At 39.4% G+C, this 27,669-nt stretch overlaps 1 pseudogene; it reads right to left on the bottom strand.

Moving 5' to 3' along the window:
- Nucleotides 1-23,014, bottom strand: part of LOC147901154 (uncharacterized) — a 33,673-nt pseudogene extending 10,659 nt beyond the window's left edge.
- Nucleotides 23,015-27,669: the final 4,655 nt, after the last annotated feature.

The raw sequence follows: 27,669 nt of genomic DNA, 5'->3' as shown, positions 1-27,669 counted from the left end.
TTTAAGAAGTAAACAATGGCTTCTCCACTGTTGCTCAACTACCTATGGTAAATCAAGATCTTAGCACTGCCTAGATCATGAATATAATGAGCTAGGCCTGACATTTTGTGAAACCCAACCGGCCTGCTTCCACTTGATCTCTGGAGGAATGTGTCATCCTCAATTTGTAGCTGCCACATATCAAAAGATTGGAGTGAGACAATACACAACCTACAAAACAAAGTTAAGTAGAAGACAAAGTATTTGATTTGAAGTACCTTCTCATTTTCATTAGCAACAAGGAGTTCATCTTTCCAAAGATTTATTCCTCTCCCCTCTTGTCCAGCCTCTTCTTTAAGCTTTTCTGTGTATAGTGCTGAGAGATTCATAGCTTCCTGTATGAGCTGGAAGGCAACTTCATCTGGCTCTTGGAACTTTTCAGCCTCTTTGAAACAAAAAGTAAGGGCCTTTGCAGGATCAAAAATTGTTTCCAAAGCTAGTAGTGAATGGTCATCCTCTATGCCAACCTCCTTATCAAGCCTTGAAGCCTGGGCAATAAGGGAAATGGCATAGTCCTCCCTTAAATTGAACATACACTCTATATCATGGAGGAAAACATAATCTTTTCCACCAATCAAGACACCTGGAAGCATGGGCACTGCATAGTTGCTGCTCTGAACATCAAAATCTTCAACTAGCTCTGCTCCCCTAAGAGTATTTGTCCTCAGTTGAACAAGGTCAAGAGCAGCCACTTGCAGCCCCTCATCTTGAAGGTTGATATCTTCTTCTTGCTCTGCCATTTCTGTTACCAAAGAAACATCCTCTTTTTCCTCTGCTTCAGATGTGTCTTCTTCTTTAGTCTCCTGCCCTTGTTCATCCAAAGACTCCTGACTGAAGACAATGTACATAAGGAATGCCATGGTTTCCTCAAGCACTCTGCACTTTCTGGTGTGCAAGTTACAGTTGAATTTATATTGGTCAGGCAGGCTGTCAAATCTTTTGTTCACATGGTACCTCAGCCTGTCAATGGAGACAATATGATTTATATACACAAAAACCTTTTCTCCTTCCACAATTCTTCCTGCCTCTGTCAGTTCTTTGAAGGTATCCCAATAGTCTGAAAGAAAATCTTTGTGATGCTCCAGTATAGAGCTCATTGTGAACTCCATGTTGAAAATACTGTGGTATATGTGGAAGTTACTCTGAGCCTTGCATTTGTGAAGAAACTCAAATAGGAGCAAATCTGGAGACTTGTCCTCTTCTGGTTCCTTTTGTTTTGTGATGGAAGAATCAGCATTCTGCTCCAGTCTCTTCCTTTTGCCTGTTCAAAAACTTATATACTTTGAATTCTATATGCTGACATATGCAATCAGTGAATGCATAAGATATCACTAGATAATTCCTTCATGAGCTCTCATGACTCACCTGGTGATTGCTGTGGTCTAATAATAGCAGCAGAAAAGTCCAGCTTCCTCTTGAAAGGTGGGGCCTGGGAGTCAACTATTCCAAAGCAAAAACATTTCTCATCATCAAGGAAGAATTCCACAGGGCCAAAGATAGCAAAACAATGAGGTAGAAGTGAGAACCAAATCAGACACAGGAATTTGCAACAAAACGCGATGGGGGACCATTTGGAAAATATAAAGCACTCTCCTCGCATTTTGTTGCAAATTCTCCAATTCTGTTCATATGCATGTCAAATCAAACACTAGGTTCATCTCATTGATTCCTGGAGAGTATGATTTGATATGCAAGAGAAAGGTTGGAGCTGAGTGAAGCTTTTCATGAGGAATGTGTCAACAACAGGAATTTGCAGCAAAATGCGATATGGGCTACTTAGAGATGTATAAACCACTCTCCTCGCATTTTGTTGCAAATTTCTAGGTTCTATTCATATCCATCTCCAATCAAATTCCTGGGTGATTTACCACATTCTTGGACAGTATCAATTGAATATGTAACAAGAAGGGTGGAGCTGAGTGAAGACATTTGGACATCAAAAATCCAATGGATGGAAGAAATATATGTCAAAAAACATTGAAAACAATCTAGAATTCTGACCTTTTTTTTCCTTTTCCATGCTGTTGGAGTTGCATTGGTGAATCTCTTGCTCTTTCACTAGCTTGAACTCTGCACTCTAGGTAACCTGGAGATCTGGCAGTGGTAGTACTCTTCAGGTAGGTTGCAGTCTGGATGGAGTGTGCTGGATAGGAAAGGATCAGAGAGAGAAGGAAATGGAAGATGCGAGGGTCCTGGCAGGGATGAAAGATTGGGAGGCAGGGGAGGGAAGAGTGGTTGTGGAATTGATTATGAAATCATGAATGGCACAAGTTCCAAGGCATAAAGTGTACCTTTCACACATGCCAAATTTCAAACTCCAAGAGATCTGGGTCCCATCCACACGTGTGAAAAACGACTACATTCCACACGTGTGGGATTTAGTAGCTGCCTTATTTGTATTTTGCACTTATTTGTGGTATCCTGTCTCAGCCCTCTTGCCCTCCAGTCTCTGCTCTCTTGCCTCCCTACCTCCATACTCTGCAACATCAACATCCTGACCAGCAGCACAGGTTCATCCCCAGCACAGGGTACTCATCAGCAGCACAGCACATCCACAGATAGATTTCAGGTCAGTAATAATGGGTTCTTCCCTTAGTCTCTGCAATCTTCTTGCCTACCATAGAAACAATCCATCCTGCATGGAAATGCATAGACACAGTCCATATTTTATTTAGTTGTCAAGACAGAGAAATCACTGTAGGAATGCAAATCTTCAAGTGTGATATTTACATGTGAGGGTAAAACTGTACTTACGGGTTCTTCCTTCAGTCTGTGCACATTTATTGCCTTCCATAGACTCAATCCATCCTGCATGGACATGCAAACACCTTCAAATGACTGAAGGCATATTCCAGCATGCTGCCTCATGAATTTGCAGGAAAACGCGAGGAGAAGGCCTTAGGAATTTCAAACAGCCGAAATCGCGTTTTGTTGCAAATATTGAAATGTTGCTTCATCCACCCCTGTCATTCTGGTTTTGAGACTTCCATAGCTATCCATGGCTGTACTCTTCTTGCATAAACTCCATTCATACTGTATTTAGTTGTAAAGACAGAGAAATCACTGTAGGAATGCACCATCATGTCATTTCAGGAATTTGCAGGAAAACGCGATTTGGACCTGTTAGGAATTTCAAACTCCTCGTATCGCGTTTTATTGCAAATTTTTCAATGTTGCTTCATCCACCCCTGTGATTGCCTTTTTTTTGTCAAAACATGTTCTCCATTGCTGTAATCTCTTTCCATTGCTTTGTATGCAGTTTGTCAGAGTGATGGCAAGAACCAAGTCAATTGCAAGGAAAGCTGGCAAAGGGCCAGGGCTTGCAGCAACAGCAGCTGGGGCAGGTACCAAGAAATTTAAAGGGAAGAGCTGCACATGGCAGGAAGGGTAAGCCAATGAGCTTGCTCAAGCAAAAGGCCAAGAGATTGAATCATGGTGGCGTGCTAAGGGAGATCAGGAAGCAACAGAAAGCTATAGGCTTTGCAATCCCCAAGGGACCTTTTCAAAAACTGGTGAGAGAAATATGTGATAGTTGGCACCTTGGGTTCAGGTGGAGCAGGACTGCCATTCTTTCCTTACAGGAAATGGCAGAGGATTACTTGGAAAAATATTTTGAAGATGCAATGCTGGTAGTAGCCCATGCTCACAGGGTGACTTTGATGGCCAAAGACTTCAACACTTTGTCCAGAGTGAGATGGAGGTATGACAAGCTTGTTCATCCTATGGAATGGCAGGACATAAAGATGAGAGACATATTATTAATTCCACCTACAAGGAAGTTGAAGGTAGATAAGGTTAAGGTTGTTGAAGTAACCCACTCAAAGAACACCAGAGGGAAGACTGCTTATGAGGAGTCACTGAAGCAGCAAATAAAAGAAACAAAATCTGTTATAGATGTGGAGACTGGAAAGAGGGAGCTGCAGATACATAGAAGGTTGCAGGAGCTAGGCCCTAATATAGTTGTCCATATTGAGGATGAATTTTCAGTGAATGATTTTGACTTGACAAAACCATGCTTGGCAGCATTGGCTCATAAGAATGAGTATTGCTCAGATACTATCATTCTTGCAATGCTCTAGTAAGTGTCTATTATTTTACATTTTTTGCAAAACAATCCTCCTTGTACCTCCTTTATAACCTACCCTAATTATTTTTTGGTCCTATGCAGCATGATGAGAAGCTGGCTTCACCCCTCCGTATAGCATACAGTCCATATTATTGATCTTGCCATTTCTTCTAAGTTAAGAGATGCAAAGGAAACTCCCATCAGTATTTCCAGCTGGTTCAACTGGTTCAGACACTGCAATTTTGAAGTGATTGATGTTTTGCTACTTCCATACCATAACAGGTATGTGGGTGACTACTTCTTTTAAGATTCTTCTTTAAGATTGAGAACTCTTGTAGCCTTTGATTTCCTAATGCTTTTTTCCTTATGCAGTGACCACTGGAGTTTTGTTTCTATTGACATCCAGCAGAAGCAATGCTTTATATTCAACTCTCTTAAAAACACACACAGAGAGCTGAAATTGTAAGTGCTGTGTGTGCTTTTTGAACTTAAAACTTCATTATTTTGATATCATACTAACTAAATTATATATATTGCAGTTGTATTAGAAGGCTTCTAGATGCATTGGATCACTGTCCTCCTAATGTCTCTCTTTTGGATTCAATAGAGCCAATAAATCTAGAGGTAAAAAGTCGTTCCCTCTACTGATGTCTATTTCATGCTATGCCTTTGAACTTATTGAATGATTTTGTTTTGTTCAGATGTTAACAATTTCTAACATATCTTTCCAACTGTACAGACACCACAACAAGATGATTCTAGTAGCTATGGATGGAGAGTACTGATCAGTGCCAAATATCTACTTTCAAGCTATTTTGAGAAAGAACAACCAGACCTTGTAAGAAAAAATAATTTTCATTTAGCTTGAAGATAATTCATAATGATACAAAGTGTTCTAAATTATCATATGCCATTGCAAATGAAAGAAGATAGCTTCAGCTCAAACTATGTATATAATTTTAGAGCTCATACAATTTGGAGGTTTTTGAGCTATGCCTCTCCCAAACTTATTGTACCAGCTACTGTCGAGTTGGGTGAGAGCTCTAAAGTACAAGAAGGTGTCATACACCTTGATGCCACAGATGAAGCTAATGTGAGCAACATTCTCTTAATGAGATATTGACTAGCACATCACCATTCTCAACAACATCAATATCAAGAAGTTTATGTTCTGCACTAAAAGAATCTTTATCTTGATCCATTGGGACTAGTTTTGTGCCTAGCATTCGATTGCGCTTATAATAAAAAGAGAAAATAAAATTTTGTGATGCAACCATGTACTTCAGTTGCATAGAAGGTTGGACAACCTCACAAAACACTGAACTACATGTCTTCTTATCCCAACCTTTATCCAAAAATTGTGGCATGCATGCCGAACTTGTTGCTTTAACTGTGAACATTGTTTTTGAAACCTTCACTGGAAAGGTATTAAACAAGTCCACAAAAACTGTGAGAGGCATGCATAAAGAAATTTTTATTATCCTTGTGGCAATATTGGGCCTCAGAGCTTTCTGTACTTCTTTGAAAAGCTTGGCCCTATATGCCTCTGTAACACTAGAATGTGGGTGAGGCCAATCCACTGAATTCCATGCCGGAAGGTCTTGTTTTATTAACACACCATGTGTGTTAGCATTGTCCAGCAACTGATAAAAATGATCAGTAAAAAATATACCCAATTGAGCTAGCTCTGTTGCACATCGACCTTGGTATTGTTGTTCTCCTATCGATCCATGCAGAACATCTATAAATCCCAGAATACAATCGATGTTTTGCCATGTCTCATATGATGAAGGATATAAATCTGAAATAAAACAACACAAGAATGTCAATAAGCAAAGAGAGAAAGCTTCATCTTAAAAATCCATACACCTCGTAAAGAAAAAAACCACAATAGAAAAATATACAATTAGGCCTGTGTTGTGGAAGATCTCTCGCAAGACAAGTTCTTTATGCATGTACACATGCTGAATCAAAACTTCTTTCACCGATATCTTCCCTCTGGTGATTTTAAAATCTTGTACTCTTCCCTTCCATGATGCCAAGAAAATGTTTTTTGTCTGGGGTCTTTTTCTTTTGCTAGGTTGCATGAGCACCCATGCTCCTTTCGAAACACTAAACCTTTCCCAAGTTCCTTCCGTTTTGACTGTACTTGAATTCTCTACCGAAGAAATAGAAGAAGCAGATCAACGGGGTAAGGATGTGTGGTATAATTCTGCCTTCATAGCATTATCATCCACAGAGCGTCTTCCATAAGAACGGCCATGGTTTTTATTCACCATGGAGATTTTCTGAATCTGTAACAATAGCAAAGTAATGTAAATAAGATAACAAATTGAAGTTTCAAGAAAGAGAAAGTGGGCAGACAAACAATTGACAAGAAACATCTTACTCTACGCCAAACAAGATCAAGGGAGAAGTTTTGGAAAAGAAGAGGCGGCTGCACAATGAGGCAGTGGTGTAGAATGGTAGACCTTTCAAAGGAAAGGCAGCACAACATTTCAAAGTTCAAAGGAAGGTGGAAGCGGGAAGGCCCTTGTCAGATAAAATGTCAGTTTAGATTCTATCTTCTTGTCCAAAGATCTTGTGAGAATAAAAGACCAATCTCCACATTAATGTAGCACGCTTGTACCTACATAAAGTATTGTTTCTTTTTTCTATTTTCTCTTATTTTCGTGAATTTCCAACGTTATGTTGGCCCTCTATTGATTGGTTGAGAGCTTATTTTTCCAAACCGTAAAAGGCCCCAAAATGAGCTCCCTTTTTTCCTAATGTGCTGATGCCCCGCAACTGATGCCTCGGAGATGGATTTCTCGCTCCGCCAAAGCATCTCAGTAAACGTCGATTCTGACGAAATCCTAGAGAGCCCCTCTTCCCCTTTCGTTGCTCGATCTATGCTTGTTGATTCGAGTCGTTCTATAGATTGGGGGAATGGCCTCTTGAAAGAGAGCCATTTCATTGCTCAAAGCAACAAAAACCAAATAGAATTATCTATTATTGCAGTTCTGCTGGCAGCGTTCAAAACAAAAAAGCATTCACAGAGAAAAGATCTCACATCAAACATACAAGTACCTGCAATATTTGAAGCAGTCTTACGGAAAAGCCAAACGACTAGCAATCAAACGATCAGTGCACCGAGGGGTGCGAGAAGGCTCAAATCCACGGGCAAAGTAGAGAAGGTACGAAAAGACAGTTTTGGTTGATCTTCAGTGCTAACAAAATTAGAAATTTCTTTTACAAAGCGAGGAAAAGACATGGTATCCCCACTGTAGACAGCTATAGCCTACCCTTAGCGGGGCAGTGCTAATAAAGCTATAAATAGATAAATCACAAAAGACACTATGCTTTTTTTAGTTGATAGTAGATAGCTCGGAGCGCAAGGCTACCCAATCACTACGCTAGTCCTTAACCTGAATCCACCCATCCAATTGCTCGGCATGACTATGCATCAACGTAATCTAGGTCTTATCCTCTGAGGAAAACCACAGGAACCACGGGGGACCCCATGATAATGAGCACCTTGGCTCACTTCGCTATAAATAATGTACCCTACAAGTAGAGTCTTGCACTAATGTCCTATTGGGCACAGGCGCATCCATACTTAGTGTCCTAATGCGAAGACACCCTTATGCATGGAACTAGGAAAAATAAAAAATAAAAACAAAAAAGATAGCCTTATACATGGAACTAGCCCTAGCATAAAACCAACACTTGTTGTTGGATTGGGCCAAAGGAATAAGAGAGGACCTGCATGGCTATGGGACAAAAGTGCGGGACCCCTCTACCAAATTACCTAGTTTGGACACGTGGTGCCTTCTTAAGCTCCAACAAATGGCATCAGAGCCAATCTACTCCAGTGGACTATTTTGGCGGTTGTCATGTAGCTATCGTGCGGCAGATGTCTCTAGCTTCTTTTGTGACTGATATTTGGTATGACACGAGATGTGGCTCATGCGGAATGATTTATGACAAGCTGTATCTACACGTGGAGGTGTCACGATCTACGTGGCAGCATTAAGTGTGATAATTTCAATGGTGGTCATTTGCACCAATGGCTCTATCCGCTAGTTTGGTATGATGTGGACTTTGGAGTCACATCGGGGATGGCTTTGATTTGCGTGTACACCCTGTGCAATTTGTCATGTCACCCTTGGTTTTTTTGCTGGGCTATCCTGTGGTTTGGTCAAGCTCACCTATTATGATGACAAGTGGCCCATGTGGGGTATTGAATTTGGGCCAAACACCCTTGGTACCCTCTTGTGTGGCTTGACTAAGTGAAGGGTATTGGTGTCCTTGTGGCACTGATGAGCACCTATCATTGGTGGAGTTATCCCATATGCAATGTGAGATTCTAGTGTTATTTGGACATAATAGGGCAATAGACCCCTCTCCCATATCCCGCAGGCCTTTTTGGGAATGAGAGAGGGCATGCATGGCTATGGGGCAAGGGTATGGGACCCCTCGTACCCCAATGCACCCAATTTTGACATGTGACATCTTCTACAGCTCCAACAGTTATGACTTATAGGGACATAACACTTGCTATATGTTGAAAACTATCTAGCCTACCTAAATAGAAATAATGCAAAATTTTGACAAATTTTCAACCTCATATTGTACAAAATCAATCATCAAGCATGTGTCCTCAACCAATGTGCTGGTGCAAATTTAAACCTTTTTCTGAAAGCTCTCAAGATGACAAGTGTCTACTAGAAAGTAATAATTTAGAGCTCAAGATAATATAGATGCAATGGAGCATAATTGGAACATGGATTCACCTAATCTCAACACTTGAGGATCTCTAGGTAAAGGTGAAGCAACCAAACTAGCTGTGATACCCAAATGAATGGGGAAGGTGAGGGCCCAAGCCTAGGAGGGACGGCTATGGTGGAAACAATATATACAAGGGATGAACACAAGTGAATCTAGATAACTAATATAAAAGTCAAGACTGATTTGAGTGTGTACATGAGCCTCTCTTATAAAGGCTTTCGATGAGCTTAGAATAGGAATGTAGCCTCCATCAACAATAGCATGTATCCCCAACAATATCATACTCCTAAAATACTCTCACAAAATATACATTGTGGATTCTTCTAGAAGCCAATGAAACCACTCTTTTTATATTTTATCCTCACCACAATTACTTCACGCTAATCAAATGCACCATGTGCACTCCATATGACTTGACGTTTTTATTGACAATTACAAAAACTTATTCTCCCTTCTTGTAGCATCATTTTGGGGCTTTTTGTAATAATTGTTGAGGTTGTGGACCTATATAAGTCAAACTTAGGGTGTATTTACTTGAACACATAATTATTATTTGTGGAGACTGTATTGTGGATCACAGATTAGAGCATATCATATTTCATATGTGGAACAATTTCCAATGTACTTGTAGCCTTGCCTCTCTCAACTAGAATATGACCACTGGTAGTTAGAGTGTGATTGAGCCTTTGATCATACCTAAATCCACGTATTCTTTGTAATGGGGACAATAAGCTCCTCCCCTCATTTTCTAAGTGAATTTTTTTTTCTCTATTTTGTGCCTCAAATTATGGTTGACTCTATTGTCAATTTGTATGGCTACTTTTCACAATCTTGACCGTGAGTTATTTTTTCTAGCTAGGGGTTTTCAACAAGTTCATTCTTATTATTCCAAAGGCACTTTTTGACGTGGATCCTTGTCAATAATGCCATCTTAGGTACCACTCTCACATTGATTCTTTATCTCTACTTGTGACCAATTACATTGCTTATTCGGTTTCAACAATTGAGGTCTCCTAATTGCTTTGCCTTACATGCGATCGTATCTAGACTTAAAGAAAAAGGAAAGGAAGAAAGGTGATTCTAGAGGTTAATTCACCATAAATATAACATTAAAATAGAGTAAGGATTTTGAAAAATAAAACAAGGTAGAAATATAAAATAACAAAAATGAAAACAATTTTAAAAAAGGGAAGGGGAAGGGTCTAGATGTAAAGCTTTCATTTATACTGGAACTTGAAAATTCAAAACTAACAGGAAAAAGTTATCTTATAAGAAAAATTATTGATTTAGACTACTAAGGTAGGGCAAATAATAGAGGTGTTGCAACCACCCTATCTTAGATGTATAATGTCTAGGATGAAAAATGAGCTCTTTCTTTGCAACGATTTCATTGATTGAGGCTAATTGTTCTCTAATTTCCTTTACCAATAACAAGAGAGAACTCATGGATTCACCATTTATCATAAGCAAGGAATGGAACTAATTCAAAACAATCGTATAATTGAGGATATCCCATGCATGTTGTATGGTATCATCATTCATAATATGATGGACAAGATGACCCTTGACTACCATGGTAATGGTGGAAATGGCATCAACATCCCATGTTTCCCATTCATCAATCAATTAATCAAGTATAGGTTGCATTGCATTTTCCCTTGTCATCTTTCTCTCCAATTAAAGATGAATCCACTAGCCTTACCTCTATCATCAACAGATTTTTGCAATCTGCATAACTAGCAAGTAGCATTTTCATCTTGAAATTCCAAATTAGAAAGTTTCCAATCATCATTTATGAATCTTATGTCATTATTGTTGGCCATTTCACACTCTCTATCATTGACAAAGAATACATGAAAATTTTCAATCCCCCTTACTAACAAGTAGCATCTTCATGTTGAATTTCCACATCAGATCATTTGTTCCAATTGTCATTCATGAAGCTCATGTCATTGCTATTGGCCCACTGTACACTAGTTCTCGATCACTGCCAAAGAATACATGCTAACTCTTGTGTGCTTTGGGTTAGAGGGTACCAAATCACATTCTAGGAAAAAATGGAACTCATTTTGGGACCCTGTAAGAAATTCGCTATTTTCTCATTTTTCTTTGCTCCAAAATCTACAAAAATGAAGTGGCATTAAATGCTCCTATCATATTCTCTCTTTGAAGTGGGTTTCGCATCATCCTCACTCATGCTGGCAGTAGATTTTCGTGTTAAAATCCCATAATTAATAATTAAGAATCTTTGGTTTTCAAAATTTTAAACCTTCACATGAAAGATAAACATGGACTTATCGCTCAGTAAATATGGACTTATGTAGGCCACAAGATTCTGTGGTCAAAAACTCATAACTAACCTTTAAGAATCTTTGTTTCTTAAATTTTTAAACATCCCCACAAAATATTAACATGGATTTATCGCGGTAAGTCCATTGCTAACACTTTGTTTTATAAAAGGTGACAAGCGTGTGAAGCAATGGAACAATGTTGCTAAAAAAAAGGCAACATGCAACCATGCCACTGAAGAACAATCCAACAAGAAGAGACTTTACCACCTCCACATTGTTTTAGAAGAAGAGTATGCACTTGTGCAAAAACGATGGAAGAGTCCACAAGTAGGTGCGATGCAAAGAGAGAACATGAGGATAGAAGGCTTACAGCATATTGATTTATGATGTGATGCAAGCATATACCTAAAATGTCCAATCAGTAACTTTACTCCTCCATTTTCCAATCCAACAACACTACCAAAGTTTGTGGGTGATGGCAATAAGGGCCTACTTGGATATGTCAAAGCTCAATCTAAGGCTGTGGAAAGATACAAAGGCTCTTACCAACAAGAGATGGGAATGAAATTGCAACAGGTGGCAGAAAGCTCTAAATTGAAAGAGCAACTACAAAAAGAAACTGAAGAACACATGATTGTTGGAGTAGCATGGAGACAAGATGGAGAGACCAAGATGATAGAAAGGGAGGGTCTATTCATGAGAGATATGCCCAAAATATAGGCACAAGTTACATCCAAGAGTGACATCATATGTGAGCTCAAGAGAGCATCTCTAGATCCACAATTATCTCTTAATCACACACCACACTCCTAGATTCACTCATTCACACCTACTAACTGACACATCATCAGTCACACCTAACTCAGGCACACCTACACACACCATGTGTTCACACACTCACAACCATAGACCTTATGACCCTAGGTATGATCCCATTACATCAATTTGTCCTTCATTCCCCCCCACAAATTGATGACCTCATCGTAGTAGTACATGGGATGCTCCATGGCTTGCCCACCATCATGTGGCAACACACATGACCCTAACCTGTGACTCACTCCTAGGACTCTTGGTTTACAATTGGGAGATAGACAATGACTATGCATGGGAATACCCTTAGATCCAACAAGGTAAAACATAAGACTTAAAGTCGTTTGAGAGGGACATCCCAAGGCAGAGAACCCTTATTGACCACACATACAAATCTACTTTGACAATGTGGGGAAATTCCCCCCTTTGGTGGCATATCTTGTCCTTTTCCTCCTTCTCTTCCAAGCTACCATAGTGTGAGGTACATTGTCATTGGAAAGGTTCTTGGTGTAGCCCTCCTTGTAACTCCTTTTCCCTTTGATATTTCTTGCATCCCATATGCCTTCACATAAATCAAATATGAAGAGGGTCTTACCACTTGTTAGTAAAACAAGGGCAGTGTCTACTCTTGTACATAAAAGCTCATGAATGCATGGCATAATGCAATCATCCAAATGTAAATACACTTCAACTATCATGATAGAAACTACATTCATCACTAAGTCACCTTCAAGCATCAGACATTATATGGGCAGATGACCAAAAGCAAAAGTGAAAAATGATAAACAAGGAAACTTTTGAGCATCTAACCACTTGCAATGCTTCAGCCATGAAGGAGATTTGAGAGAAACCCCCAAATCGAGCAAACAGAGACTAGAGGATCAAATTTACCTATCTTGAGCAGCAACCAAGGGGATTTTGGGTGGCAATAAAAGCCCTTACTAAGGCATACTAGCAGCACAAAGGATGGGCGAAATAGTGTGCACAGTAATCCGGCATTACATCAAGAAAGTCGGCCAAAGAAACAGTGATATCTCCCTTGTCCGTGGTCAGATTGAGCTCAAATTTCAATAGCAACTAGCCCTAAGTGTTGTCCAAGTGTGCACCTAATAGGGCAAGTCAAAATTGTGACTGTAGAGACAGAATTTTAAGGAAGTTTGGCGACCAAAGAACAATGTGGCATGGTAGCTCAAAGTACAATTTTGTCGATCCCAACGGTGGAAAGGTGAGCCCTAGTGAAAGTTAATGGTCGAATGTGGTAAAATCGATGTTGCAAGATTCTGGCAGAATTGGGAAAACTGGGATAGACTTGGAAGAGGTGGAAGAAGGTTGAAGAAGATGATGAGGAGGTGGCACTAGGACGTGGGTGGAGGCTCAAGGAGGGTGGAAAGGCTCTAATACCACATGTTGGAGTAGCATGGAGACAAGATGGAGAGACCAAGATGATGGAAAGGGAAGGTTTATTCATGAGAGCTATGCCCAATATATAGGCACAAGTTACATCCAAGAGTGACATCATATGTGAGCTCAAGAGAGCATCTCTAGATCCACAATTATCTCTAAATCACACACCACACTCCTAGATTCACTCATTCACACCTACTAACTGACACATCATTAGTCACACCTACACACACCATGTGTTCACACACTCACAACCATAGACCTTATGACCCTAGGTATGATCCCATTACATCAATTTGTCCTTCAATGATGACAAAGAAGATGTGGAGGAAAGCTAGAAGAAAAGCCACACTCTTAGGAGATAGACTTAGAAATAGAAAAATATGTAACCTTGTTGCGAATTTGAAAGCTGGTAGCGTAAAAAAAGCGCAGAGTTCAAGAAGCAAGGTAAGTCTTCTTTGCTTTTATGATTTTGAATGCAACACAAAGACAATGATTACTCGATGATGATAATAGCAATTGAGCTTTGAAAAACTCTTTTGTTTGTGCTTGTTGTAGAAAATTCTTGAGCCTCAAAAAGAAAATGTTGATCCTAATGCCCATCTAGTAAAACAAATGAAAGGTTTAGTGTCAACTACAATTGCAAAAAGTATGCTAGAGGAGAAAAAATTCAAAACAATCAAACACAGTGTTGTGCAACAATTTCTAGATACAAACAAAGTTGATGTGAACATAATCCAAGGGACACTCGATGAGAGTGGAGTGAGCAAGAAAGGTTACACTTCCATTTTCAATGCAGTATCAACAACCTTGAAAAATCAAAGGATAAAATGTGTGCTCTTACCAAAGTCTATGGAAATGGTGCTCTTACCAAAGCCTGTGAAAGTGTGGAAGTTAAGAGGCCTACTCAACCAACAAGTAGATGATCATATTGGAAATTGTATGCATATTGAAGGAGTGTACAAAATTGACAAGGGGACCATTATATATAACTCTTTTAACAACATTTTTGTCGACCTTCAACACGTGCAAAGGAGAATGGTTGAGTTTTATGATATGACATTTGAAGAGTGACAGGGGCTATTGAAATTTGTTATAAAGCTAGATGAATGTGAAATTGTCAAGGAGAAAAAGATTGAATAAAGTTACAATCGCTTTGATGAACAGAGGTCTTGATCCCTCAATTACAATAGCGGACTCAAAACACTTCAATGTGCAATCACAAAAGCACATTTGGTGGCTAGGCACATTTGAGGTAAGCACACACTTCGATTGAAAGTGGATTTACTAGAAGAATAATGTATTTATTAATGTCTAAATCTTCAATTGTATTTTCAATGGCAGGTTAAAACATAGGACCACCAAACTCTTGATTGGGTATTCCAATGCACAGAAATACCTGTAATTATTAAAAACTTACACATTTAGCTAAAGACAAATAGAAATTCAACTTGATATGAGGCATCATTTTGAGAAAATTTCTTGAAGTGATGCTTTAGAATGTGCTCAACATGTTAAAATATCACTTGAGATAATTATTAAGAAATGTGCTTAACAAAGCGATTTAGCCTGTTGAGGTTTGCTCAACAGGCTAAATCGCTTTGTTAAGCACATTTCTTAATAATTATCTCAAGTGATATTTTAACATGTTGAGCACATTCTAAAGCATCACTTCAATAAATTGGCTTTTAAAAATATATATACCTAGAATAGGATGGTCCTTGACCCCAAAATAAAAAGTTGTTACCTTGTTCTCCTTCTGGAAGCACTTACCTTTGTCTATTAGATCAAACAATAAAAAGGTATTTCAATGGCATGACACACCAAAAAAGGAGGAGAACTTGACCAAAATATGTCCTTGAAAGAGAAACCGGCACACTTAAAGAGCAGATAGAGTTGTTACATAGCTAAAACAAATGCAAACATTTGCTTAAGAAAGAACAAATTCAAGATGTGTGCCCAAGAAAGTGATTTGGACTGTTGGACAGTACTCCAAGAGCCAAAATTTCTTTCTTAGGCACATTTTAACATTGCTTTGCATCCACATTTGATAAAGGCCCCATACTTCTTAAGGACATATGACATTGAAAACCACACATTGAATTATGCACATACCAGGTTTAGGATGGTCCTTGACCACAACCCCAATAGTCAACTCCATTGTCTTTTCTTGTTGCCCTTTACCCTTATCTTTTGGATCTAGCAAACATATTTCAAAAGCATAAACAAAATAGAGAGCAGAATTACAATAGAAATTGTGTTTCAAGGAGAAATTTAACACGCTTCAGTAATTGAGCTCAAGAAAGCGACTACATTGCTTTACATAGTATCTACATTCAGTCAAAATAAAACCAGTAAAGGAATAGGACTCCTGACACAAAAAGTGATTATTCTACCTGGTATAGGATTTTGGTTGGACACAATCTGGGAGGTGAAGTCCAGCCACCTTTTTTGGGATACTCTGCCTAGATCCCTTTCATCTGAATGGAAATATAATAGTTTATACTGCTGAGCCTAAGAAATAATCTAACCCAAGGGAAACTCAAGAATGTGCTTAACAAAGCGATTTTGCTTGTTAGCCATGTCTACAGAGGTCGAAATTGCCTTCTTCACCACATTTTCAAGATTGTGCTTAAGAAAGCGATTTCAGGAAGTGGAGGCTTGGCCAACAGGCCAAATCACTTTCTTAAGCATAATTTATTTTTAGCACAATCTTGGGATTGTGCTTAAGAAAGCAATTTCAGGAAGTGGAGGTCTGGCCAACAGGCCAAATCTGAATTATGCTTGGAGGCCTGGCCAATAGGCCAAATCTGAATTATGCTTTCTTAAGCATAATTCAGCTTTGGCCTGTTGGCCAGGCCTCCACTTCCTGAAATCGCTTTCTTAAGCACAATCCCAAGATTGTGCTAAAAATAAGGTTTGGCCTATTGGCCAGGCATTTGTTTTTTAAATTGCACTCTTCCAACCATTTGGTAAGTGCATACCTCCTGGGTGCTGCTCCCATTCCCAGCACGGCCAAAGCTATTGCTACTACAGTCTAAGAATCGAGATGGAAGAAGAGCAGAGCACGGCGGTCCTGTAGGCGATTGGAAAGAGCAAAGTACATCGTGGAGAAGAGGGGATTACGACGATACTGTATGAGGTCAAAAGGGAGAACGCAAGAGGGCAAGCGAGAATTAGAGAGTAGGAGGCGTGAAGTAAGCCTTTCTAGCCTTGTATACCCATGGACATGACTCCCAATGCTGGTACTATAGCTATTGATGGGCACGATTCTCGATGATGATGCCTTTATTATGACATGCTTCTATTTATGGAATGTACAGTGGTCGTACTTGGGGCCTAAATGGTAAGTCCTTCTATTATGGCACACATGTGTATACACATTCCAACATGGCTTGATCGTTTTTGGAGGTAGGTGCATATACCTCTCCAGGTACCTCGGTCGTTTGCTTACTCGAACTCTCTGCTGTCTCATACCATCCAATCCGCTCTCTACTATCTCGTTCTGTCGCATGCGCTCCACATCTGTCAACCATGATCTAGGATCCGCCATCACCATGCTACAGAAACCAACTTGCAGGCAAAGGATCTATCACACCTAGAGCTTGGTATGATGAAGTTCATCCCTATTCTAAATCTACTTTGTTTTTGTATCCATCAGAGAGTAAAGTGTTCTTTGAGGTATTGGGCCAGGCTCCAACACTCCAAATTGCTTTCTTAAGCACATATCATAAATTTCTTTGGAAAGATCACAAAATGCACGTGTTTGGAATCTCGTAGGTTATATTGGAAATGTGCTCAAGAAAGCAATTTGGTCTGTTGGTCCTGTTACCAACGCTGTAAATCGCTTTCTTAGGCACACTTCTACAGAAGGATTTTGTTTTGGATTCTTGCGAGTGATATTCTCTGCAGTCTTCTGAATGTATTTGGAAATTGCAACATTTTGTGAAAATTTGGAGACATAGCTCTAGTGTGCTCAAGAAAGTGATTTGAGATCTTGGGCATCCCCTTGACACTGAAAATCGCTTTCTTAGGCACATGTATGAAGTTTGTTCCAAGGGTAGTTTGTTTTGAAGTAGGAGCATCAGTTGCTTTTTCATTTGGAATTTTGGTGAGGCTATTCTCTTCAGATTTCTAGAAGGTAATTGGCAATTGAAACACTAGGGAGTAATAGGTATAATGTGATCAAGAAAGCAATTTGGGATGTTGGGCATCCTCCCAAACCTTAGAATCGCTTTCTTAGGCACATGTATAAAGTGTGTTATGAGGGTAGTTTGAAGTAGGGGCATCAATTTCTTCCTATTTATTTATGTTGGAAGCATATATGATTGTGTTAATCAATGTTTTGAAATGTGCTTAAATAGTGTTGATTTTCTACATTGCTGGTTGTGTCATCTGTCAATTGTGTTGGCCTTCGTATCAATTTATTGGAATGTGAGAGATAAACAGATTGTGTGGGACATAATTTCAGTAATGTGCTTAAGAAAGTGATTTGGCCTGTTGGACAACTCCCAACCCTCCAAATCGCTCTCTTAAGCACACTTTTGCATATGTTTCTTGTTGCAGTTTTTGTCTTGCTCTTCTTCCTCTACAGGGCCAATAGGGACTACTTTTGATTTTCTACCTTGCTGGTTGTGTTATCTTTTAGCTATGTTGGTCAATTTAGTGGAATGTGAGAGACAAACAAATTGTGTGGGATAGTTTTTCAAGAATGTGCTTAAGAAAGCGATTTGGCCTGTTGGACAATTCCCAACCCTCCAAATCACTTTCTTAAGCACATTTTTGCATATGTTCTTGTTGCATGTTTTGTCTTACTCTTCTTCCTTTATAGGGTCAATAGGGACTTTTGATTTTAAACATTGCTGATTGTGTTATCTTTCAGCTATGTTGGAATTCTGATCAATTTAGTGGAATGTGAGAGACAAGCAGGTTGTTTGGGATAGTTTTTCAATAATGTGCTTGAGAAATCGATTTGGCCTGTTGGACTAATTCCAAGCCACCAAATCGCTTTCTTAAAGCACATTTTTGCATATGTTCTTGCTGCATGTTTTGTCTTTCTCTTCTTCCTCTACAGGGCCAATAGGGACTACTTCTCTAATGAAGCTCTTACATGCAGACTGGAAGACCATCATGGCAAGGACAAAGCAGATAGCCAGGGTGGTTGGTAAGGGGCCTCCCATTGCTCAAGCTCCCAGTGCCACTGTTGCTAGTGCCAATGTCAGAGGATCTCATAAGAGGAAAGGGAACCCCGTGCATATCCTCAAATAGGCAAAGAAGAGGAGGTTTTCCCAAAAGGTGTCAGTGCTTATGGAGATAAGGAAGGACAAAAGGCCATGGGATATGCAATACTAAAGGCTCCCTTTCAAAGGCTTGTGAGGGAGATCTGTGATGAGAATTAGTTAGGTTATAGATGGCATAGGTCTGCAATGTTTGCCCTCCAAGAGTCAGCTGAAGATTGGATGATAGAATTCTTCCAAGATAGCATGATTGTTGATGCTCATACTCATAGGGTCACCTTGATGGTAAAGTATTTTGAGACACTTAAGAGACTTCATTATAGATATTGTAGACTCCTTCATCCTTGTGATTAAGGGGACTTGAAAATGAGGGATATTCAATTTGTGCCACTAGCAAGGATACCAAAGGATGAAGGGATACATATAGAGGAGGTAACACAAAGTAAGGACACAAGGCTGCTTATGAGCAGGCCATATAGAGGAGGTAACACAAGGGGCAAGGCTGCTTATGAACAGGCCATGATAGAGCAGAGGGATGCTTCCAACAGGCAACTCATCCAAGAGACTGCCCTAAGGGACCTTAGAAATAATCAAAGGATAACTGAGTTGGGATCAAATATTATCCTCAAGTTTCAAGATGCCACTTCTGTGAGAGATATAACAGTGACCCAAGACTGTTTGCGAGCTCAGAGGTCACGAGGAGAGTGGGTGACTGATACAATTCTTTTTTTGCTCTCAGGTAATTGATCTTCATGCTTAAGTGATGAATATGGGTTGAGTTTCTTGATTAATTGATGATATGGACTGAGTTTCTTATACAATGCACTGATAACAATATTTTTACCAACATGTACAGACTAGGGTTAAGAGAGCAGCAACAAATTGAGGTTCATGTACTTGATCCATGCACGTCTCCCTTACTAAGAAATCCAAAGTTTCCTACAAGTGATCTTGTCAAGTGGTTTAAACACTGTTACTTCATCTTGATCACTCTCATCCTCTTACCTTATCATTCTAACTAAGTGAATAATACATTTTACTTCATTTCTTCTATCATTTGTTATTGTAATGTTGACTGATGTATCTGTCTTTTTTTTGCAGCAACCATTGGAGCCTAGTGTGTATTGATCTTCAACAAAAACAAGCCTTTCATATGAATTCTCTCTATGGAACACATAGAGAGCTTGATCTATATGTTTCCTTTCTTTAATATATCCCTATATAAATAAAGCTCTGAGTTGATACTTCACCATTGTTAACAATAGGATTTTATCTTACAAAGGCCTAAAAAGGTTATCGAATGTCTTGGATCATTGTCCTCCAAATGTGGACTTGCTAGATAGTGTTCAGATTGTTGACTTAAAGGTAAGGATATTTCTAGATGTTCAATGATGTTTTTGGCCTCCTCAATCATAAACCATATCTTAAGGTTGTTAAGTTTGTGCAGGCGCCACAAAAGGATGATGTTCATTCATATGGGTAGAGGACAATGATCCATGCCAAGTATTTGTTAGATACTTACTTTGTAGAGAACCAGATAGGTTATTAAAATAAATTTATATATTCATAATGACTCTTGTACAAATGCCATTGTGAAACAAAATATAATCTAATATTTCTTATTATTGTTCCTGATTGCAGGTTTTAGAGGATAACTTTACATCAGTGTATGTGGATGGATATAGATCCATGGTCATAGAAAAGCTCCTAAGTTATGCTCATAAATTATCCCAAGGGAGACGTAGAGAGAGATCTAGAGCTAGTGCTTTCCAAACCAAGGAGCCTGTTGTTGGCTGAAGGGAAGGAGCCTACCAACACAAGTGGTATGAAGAAGCAGAGGGGTGAGGAAACCATCATAGCTGAGGATAGTCCCAAAGTGGAAGAGAAGCTTTCCAGTGAGGGCCATCATTGACATACAGAGGATCCATAGCAACCTGATGAGCAGCCTCAACCTGATCAGCAACTTGATGAGCAACCTCAGCCTGATCAGCAGTCTCCTTCACAACAGCCTGATGAGCAGCCTTCATAGTAGCCTCTGACTTCATCTGCATAGGAGTAGATATAGTCATCATAGTTGGACTTTAGATTTTGATTATGACTCACTCATTGTATTGATACAATACTTGTAATATGAGTTTTTATTTATCTCAACAATCCCGTTTGGGATGTCTCTACTTATGTATCACTAATTTTTGTATTGCTACAATTGACATGTAATATGAGTTTTGATTTCTCTCAACGATTAATCCCATTTGGGATGTCTTTACATAGAATTATTATTTCTCTTATTTGCAATGTGTATAACATGTAGCATTAGCATATGGTAGAAATATTGAATTCAAATCAAGACTCAAGTGTACCTTCTTACAAGGCTTTAAAGATAGCATCTGGAAAATCGGTAAAAATTAACAAAGATCGAGACCTTATCACTTGTAAAAAACATAAGCTTTCCATTGTGAATAATTCATGTACAAAAGTTTCATATAGGATTAAAAAATTCAGTTTGCAATACTACTTGTTACAACTGAATGAGGAATGTTGTAACTCCAAGTATGTATATAGCTTTAGAGCTAGACTAGTAGCATAGCTTCTCTAGTATGTTTCCCCAATAATTGAGAGTACAGAGCTAGACTAGTAGCAGAGGTTCTCTAGTTGCTTCTCCAATAGCTCAAGAAGAGATGACGATGAGATGTTGGAGCAGACGTTAGAGGAGCAAATGGTATAGGAGGAGCTGGTGTATGAGGAGAAGATAGAGGATCATGCAGGTGCATCACAAGCTCCAACTACATCAGAGTCCTCCTAAGGAGCATCCAAGTATTGTGGAAGCTAAAAGTCTCCACCGTCGCCAGCAATAGAATTTGCATTTAAAACAAGATCCAAAAAAGCAACAGCCTGCGAATGAGGATCAACCTTCTCTATGAGTTGGACCGTGGTAGATATCTACACATGTATACAATCTTTAAGATCAGTGTGGCTGTTGGTCACTAAATCATTGAGAAGTACTATACATGTACAAAAATCATGAGAAATCATATACATTATTATTGAGTTATATAAACAGTCTCTCCAACAATGCTTTTGCATTGAATTGTGCTCTCCCTCCTACGCAATAGTTGTTGTAATGTTTTGTTAGTAACAAATGAAGACAATGAATGAATCATGTAATTATAACAAATGAAGATAATAAAGAACCGATTTGTAAACATTCTATCCACCTTTTTGTTGTTGATAATGAATGAGAATCCTTTTGAAATATCTCCACACGAATGTCATGACGCAATTGGGCTAGCATACAACATTGTCCAATTGAGATTACACTTACCAATATTCCATCTTCATAGACCTTGATCTCCAATACTTTGTTTTCAGGGCCAAACAAGTTAATGTCTTGGTCCATTGGAACTAATTTATCTGCAATGAACCTACTACGTTTGTAGTAAAAAGAAAATATAAAATTATGGCTTGCAATCATATACATAATGGTAGCCGTACTTGGCACTACCTCACAGTAGACCTTGTTCGATATTGATTTATCCCAACATCATCCAAGAAGTCAAGGTTCTCTTCATTTCCACTTGCTTTGTAGGTGAGCATTGTTTTGAACACCTTGACTTTATACTTGTTAAACAGGTCAACAAAAACAGTGATTGGCATGCATACATTGATTTTTATGATTCTTGTAGCAATGCCTGGATGTAAAGATCGTTGAACTTCTACAAATAGCTTAGTCATGTATGTCGCTGTCACACTACTAGGGGGCACTGACCAGTCTAATGTATTCCATGGCAAAAGATCAACACACCGTGAGTGTTTACTTGTCCAACAATTCATAAAAATGGTCATAGAAGAAGATACCTGTCTATGCCAATTGAGTTGCAAATCTACCTTAATATTGTAATTCTTCTATTGCTCCATGCAAGACATCCAAGAATTTCAAAATGCACTCCACTAGCTGCCATTCTTCATATGATGATGGGTACAGATCTGAAAACTAAAACAGTTAAAAACTCACAATTGGGTCTGTGCCGCGGAGGATCATCGGGATAATCACACAACACAAGTTCATTGTGCATATATACATGCTCGACTAGTATTTCTTTAATACCTTTCTTACCATATATTATTCTGAAATCTTTGACCCTGCCTTTCCAAGAGGCTAGAAATATATTATTCGATCTTGGTTTTTTCCTCCTCGTTGGCTGCATTAGCACCCAAATTCCTTTCGACGCAACCATCTTTTGCCAGTCACCATCTGCATTCACCCTATTGGCAAACTCTATAGATGATATGCACGTTGTAGGTCGCCAAGAAACAACTCTCACCCCTATGTCTTAGTCTTCTGCATTCTGAGTTACACACCACTTCGCATTGGGACACCTTGGGTTGCCTGTTGCCATGGATGATTCGTGAAAGAGAACCAAACTTACAAATGGGTGAAATGCAAGCGAGAGAACTAGAAGGAAAAGTAGGAACGCAAGCAACAAAGCCCGTTTAGGAAAGAAAGACGCCCTGGGTTGCATATTTCCATGGATGGAAAGTGCGAGCAGGAGAACTAGGGGGGAAAACATGCCCAATCGTAGACTCAAGAAAGCACATTTGAATCTTTGATTTGTACGAGCGGGAAAACTTGTTTAGAAGGGAAATCATATTTGAGTACATGATCTTTTTTGAAAATGACTCCTCGTCAGGTTTATACAATTGTACATCCGTAAAGTTTTGTCTCTTTCTCTTATTATGTGAAACTAATTTGTATTTTCTCTTTTTTCTCAATGTTATGTTGGCCCTATTGTGATTGGTGGAGAGGGACTTTTCATTTTGGCCAAAAGGCCCCAAAATGAGTTTCCTTTTTTCCTAATAAATGTCACTAGGATCATAAGCACACAGGATCATAAGCATGGCTACAAAGCACACAATGGAATACCTCAATATTAATGAAGAGACCCTAGAGTTCAACCTCAAAGCAATATCATTAGGACTAGGAACATCATTTACTTAAAAAAAGAACCTGTAACGACTAAGAATGCATTATTAAAAGGTGGACATATGAGAGAGGTAACGAGAAACAACTACATCACATTGTTGTTTGTAGTTACCTCGACATGCCTTCTACATGCCAAGCAATGAATAAATGCATGACAACAACACTACAAGAAAGGTTCCACAAAATGCTTGACAAAAAAGCAAGGAGAACAAATATCAGGGAGGGAAAGCATCCTTGGAAAATATAATATAGTTTGTTAATGGCCTTTATGAAAGAGATTGAGAAGAGAGGGATAATCATGAAAACTCTATGAAGAAAATGAATGACATGTCACACCATCACTAAAGGCAATGTGGGGGGAGGTCTGAAGAAGCTAGCAAATGGGAAGGGCCTAGACACACAATGACTAGTGGTCGAGTCCCAAGATAGAGGGAATGCTAACCATGCTCATGAATAAAGCTTTAGAGGAGGAATTACCCTCTGAACGATAGCTCAACAGGATTGTACCAATCCACCATCCACAAATGAGGGGACAAGAATTTGGGAAAAAACTACAAAACAATCATGGTAAGCAACCTAATGGACAAACTGGACGACACTATCGCAAAGCAAAAAAATGAGTAGATGGGTAGAGTAGCAAGAAATTAGCGTGCCATCCCAAGCAGAGTTCCGTCCTTGGGAGCCAAGAGTAAGAAAAGAGTTTTCTACTGCTGCTTTGTATGTTTCAAGAAAGTTTTCAAGACAGTCTAGCGTAAAAAGCTCTGGGAGAGACTAAAAAAGCTTCAAGTCCCCCAAGCACTCAAAGAAGCCACATTTTGAATCTATGAGAGGGTGTTGGCCAAGCTAGCATAACCACTAGTAGATGATTCACGCTCCAGGAAAAAGGTCATCATAAGTAGTGGCATAGGGGTCAAGCAAGGCTATCTACTCTCACCAACTCTCTTTGGTCTTTTCAGTGATGAACTGGAAGATTGAATAGAAGAGAGGGAGTTTGGGTGGCGAGGTATGGCCTACTACTGCTCATTTACATAGCTTACTTCATCTTCTTTGCAAAAGACAAGAGGGAGTAAATACCTAGGGTTGGAAATTTTACAATTTTAATGCATGCGTGGAAAGGAGAATAGTGAGATGTTTGAAAGCTCTATATAGCTTCCAAAATAATGGTAAGAATGCACACCTATGGAAATGGGAAATGAGAAAGTTATTGTACACCATGCTTGTGCAAATAGTGATCGTCTATGGATGCCCAGCTTGGCCACCTTGGCTCTCTAGAGATTATTGGAGAAGAAAATAGGCATTTCATAAATGCTTTCTCATAGGAAAACTAGGGGCAAAGGTACAAACACCCAGACCCCTCCTATTGAGACTAGTATGATAGCTCTCAAAGGGGAAGCATTATGCCAATACATGCTCTACCTCAAAAAGCTTGAGAAGATGGATGCAAGCAAGATCCCATGCAAAGCAATGGAGGCTACAAAGACGACTGGATGGCCCAGGGAGTGGGGGAAATGGATGGACTTATGAGGCATACTTGCTGTAGATATGGAGGAAATCATAAATCTAGTCGTGTAGAAAATGCTAAGAAAACTATGGCAAAGGATATGGGGGAAATCATAAACTTGGCCACGCAAAAAATGCTGCAAAAACTATGGCAAGGCCCAGGGGCGAAAGAGCAGTTCTACAAACAATAGACTAATCCAATGGACAAATATGAAATGCTAAAATACCTTGGGGAGGAATATCAATGTTCAAAAGGCATTTAATTTGCAAAATAAGGACTAGCTCCCATGACCAAGAGGTGGAAAGATATAGGGCTGCAAGAGACGCAAAAATCTGCAACAATATACCCCACAAGGGAGATACAAAAGAGCAGCACATGGTCCTACATCGCATCACTTGACTATAGCTAGTGCAATTTTCCATTTTCTACAATCGCAAGAATTTTGAAGGATGCCAAGCACACTCTATCTTAATGCACAAAAATCAATATGAAGAACCCAGAGCAAAATAGAGGATTGGAAACATTTCAATAACATGCATGAGTTATTAAACCTGGTCGTAGTTTTTTGTGGCTCCATTAGCTTGTGCTTTTAATGGGACGTCTAGTAATTTTGTCCAAAGTGCTGTGGTCTATTGGGCTTTTGAGATGGAATCATAATCTTTACCTTGATTAAGTCCGAGTTTGAACAACTATGTCTAAGAATGAACCACCAATTGGAGTTGGGGTCCATATTGACTACATAGGCAATGTGGTCATCTTTAAAAAGTTGCTTGTGAGAATTTTTAAGTTGCTATGCAACTAAATTACAAAGGTTGAACACTAATGCACTATAGATTTTTTTTAAATGAAAGTAATAGCCAATCTTTATATATCCACTAAGGTGGTATTTGCATTGCATGCTCATCTTTGGCTTCCGTGATAGAAAATAACCAGAGTGTAGTTGACGAGAGAAGGTCTATACAACAAAGATCTATGGGGGACATACTCAACTTTATTTTATTCCTATTTGTTTTGGGCCATGGAAGCTAATTCACTTATGTTTGTCCATGGATTAACTAATTTATTTGGGTTTATTTATTTATTTAAGCCATGTCGAAGAAGAGTGCACATTATTCAAGAGGGTAGGATTCGAACCCACAATGTTGTATTTCCCACATGTGAGCCCTACCACTAAGCTATAGAGTGGAAGAGCATACCTACAGTTAAGTAAAATATTATAAATGGTCCCTCTTCCCCCTCTCCCTTTAGTACTTTAAAGCCCCCTTCACATGGTCCCTATTCCCCCTCCCCCTTTAGCCCGTGCCTTCTTCTTTAATGCCCCCTCCCTTAGTTTAACCATGCCCTTTCCCTCTTCCTTTTCACCCCTCTTCTCTTCTCCACAACTAATCAATGGGAATTTCTTGTTTTTCAGTGTTAAGAGGGACATACTTGAGGTGTCTTTGTAATTAATAATTTCTTCTGAAGTCAGTTCAGAACTTCCTTTAGAACTTTGCAGGGCGACCCTAATAACATTCCTTGCAGTTGCTTTGGGGTAACTTCAATTGGGTGTGGTTACAATTCCTTTGAGTCTGCACTAATTGCACATCTGGACAAGGAGGTTTACATGCATCCGTTTCTGGCTCCACAAACCATGTCAGTCTTATGAATGTTAACTTTGTAAATTTAAAAAAATTTAGGTTAAGACGGGCAGTACCCTCCAAAGGGATGGTCTGGTTAGTCCGGCGAAAGACCCCATGTCAACCACTGCAGACCTTGTAACACCAAGAAAGCTTCACTCTGAAAAGTATATTAGCCATGCTATGGCCTGTTTCTACATTTAAAAGCACACAGCAACTCCATCTGAGTGGAGGGAGGTGTGTAGTACGTACACAGCAGAGGCTGAATCGTCAAGAGTGAGGTTAATACGACGTCACATACTAGAGTTCAGACCACAGATTATGGCAGTAGATTGTTTCCTAGATAGTGAGGATGCTGTTCCAAACCCACATCCATCTCAGCAAAATCCCTTGAAGTCGCAGATGTTTTTGGCAGCTAAAACTACAGTACTGCTGCTCTTTTGTATAGATTTCACTAGCTGGCGCTAAACAAATTTTGCTTCCCCAGAGTCTTTCTCATAGCCTTAGTTTGTGGCTTCTGCTGCATTTGGATTGCCTCAAGCATACAAACACAGCCCCCCCTCCGCCCCCCCCCCCCATCCCCACCCCCAAAAATAACACACACACACACATTCTCTCTCTCTCTCTCTCTTCCAACAACAAACGACAGAGTAACTGAGCGTAACTGGAGAGAGAGTTGACCTGATCCAATCACTTTCCTCTGGAACTTTGTACAGAGTATATTTTCTCTGACTAGACTTCATCTTTGTCGGTATGACCTGCAGGTTTTTCACACAGCCCATATCAGGGTGGAATCCACCTACACGAGATCCATAATGGCCGTCAAAATCACAGCCACGCACAGAATGTTTGCCAACTGAGGTAGGGACTGATTTAGCTCTGACAAAAGCTAAAATTTGCAATCCTCAGCCCTAATTGTGATGGAGTGCGGTATCTAGCCTCTGCCTTTGCACT

The sequence above is a fragment of the Dipteris shenzhenensis genome, chromosome 6 (assembly GCF_047967505.1).
Source record: "Dipteris shenzhenensis isolate YYH24624 ecotype China chromosome 6, Dip_SZ_1.0, whole genome shotgun sequence".
NCBI classification, from domain to species: Eukaryota; Viridiplantae; Streptophyta; class Polypodiopsida; order Gleicheniales; family Dipteridaceae; genus Dipteris; species Dipteris shenzhenensis.
Note: the sequence above shows the minus strand (reverse complement) of the source record. Positions and strands in the feature narration are given on the sequence as shown.